General features: G+C 42.9%; 1 protein-coding gene across 1 annotated transcript in view; it reads left to right on the top strand.

Moving 5' to 3' along the window:
* Positions 1-1708, top strand: part of LOC118343629 (cellular retinoic acid-binding protein 1) — a 7164-nt gene that overhangs the window by 4817 nt on the left and 639 nt on the right. The gene's annotated exons all lie outside the window — the stretch shown is intronic.

Genomic DNA, 1708 nt, shown 5'->3' with positions numbered 1-1708 from the left:
CCCCCCCCCCCCAGTTATACACTGCAGTGTCTATATAATGAGGTGATTTTAAAATCCTTGTTAAAAAAAAAACAGTTAAAAAGATCCAGTGTGCAACATTTACATGGCTCTATTGGCAGAAATGGAAATAATATTCACAGGTATGTTTTCATTAGTGTATAATCACCTTGAAATAAGAATTGCTGTGTTTTTGTTACCTTAGAAGAGACATTTTCATCTACAGACGCCACTGGTTGCCTTCCATGGATGCTGCCATCCAGGCCCTCTACAGTAGCCCAGAACTGACAAACCAAACATTGGCTGTACCACCGAAGTTTCTTCTTCGTGGATGGAAAGGGAGGGTGAAACAAGTGATTTGCAATCTGCAACTACACTGCTAGATGCCACTGAATCCAACACACTGGACCTTACAGTCCAGTGTGTTGAACAGTTGAACAGTTTCCAGTTCATATAGTAGAATAGGTCACCACTGATAGCTTTGTAAACCTGCGACAAGGTGTAAACCCTCCTTTGTTAGCTGCTGCTGGTGTGTAGTAGTACCAGTTCAGTATTCTGTTGAGAAACACCCAGCTCACTCATCTACAAGGAACTCAATTACATCTTCTACTAACTCGAGTTCACTCTCCCTTTTTGTTCACTGACGAATGTGATCGATCCTTCAGTATAAACAGAAAATATGCACATAAATAAAAGCCCTGGCCAGCCGATGAGGAAATTATGGTCTCGGGGGGGAGATGGATGGATGTGGTGCTTAATGAAGACAGCATGTGGTGGCTTACTGGAGTCACTGTGATCTAAGATGGGTGGACTGTAGTGACCATTTAGAGAGTCTACAGTAAAAAGGGGAAGAGGATAAATGCTTGAGAATGCCAAACTACTCTTTTACTCGTCCACTCGAGGAACTTCATACACTTCCTTTACATTTCAAGCCAATAAGTATTGATTTTTAAAGACAAATGCCTTCCTGCATTAGCTACTTTATGATGGGACTGGAGCCAGATGAAATTGTGTGGCTGTGATGGTGTCGGGAGGGAGGGGGAGGTCGGGGTCCAAATCTGTGTCTTCCTGTGGGCTTTAATTGGTCTCATTGATCATTTTGCTGAGAAATGCCAATGGACCCTGGTGTTACCTCCAGTTAATGTCTCCCTCGGCATCGCTCCACGTGCCAGATGGAGTCGTCTCAGCTCAATTTTTCATAGTGCGGCCCGTTTCCTCGTCCCGCCACACTGCACGGCCCGAGATAATGATGATGTGTGGCGCTGCAGTTGGCCATAATGCTTTGCCCCTGGGACTCCCATAAATCTTTGGGCTCGGACGCACCCACCCATATCCCGGGGCATCCAATGTTTCTTCCCCATTTTCATATCAGTTTTGGTCACATCTGTTTCTTTAGCAGGCAGCTGTGTCAAATTAAGATCATGTTAGCCAGCATTTAGGTAATTAACAGCAGCCCAGCATAAAACCACCGAGGACTTTAGCAATGAATTGATCAAAGCAAATGGAAAAGGACTACAAAATATGTGTCAGTGAAAATCTGATGAGTGTAATACTTGAGTGTTCCGGCCTTACAGTAGCTTCAAATGTAACATGAACATACCAAGATGTTTTTGTGCCAAAACCTAACCAAACCTTTATTTGTAAAAGTTAAATTGTTGAATCTCCAACTAATAAACAGTTACATTGTTACAAATACTATATAAACTATCTG

Source organism: Morone saxatilis, unplaced genomic scaffold (genome assembly GCF_004916995.1).
Source record: "Morone saxatilis isolate NCDOM2014 unplaced genomic scaffold, NCSU_SB_2.0 Contig11, whole genome shotgun sequence".
NCBI lineage: Eukaryota > Metazoa > Chordata > Actinopteri > Moronidae > Morone > Morone saxatilis.
The sequence above is the reverse complement of the archived record's forward strand: the minus strand, read 5'-3'. Positions and strand labels throughout refer to the sequence as shown.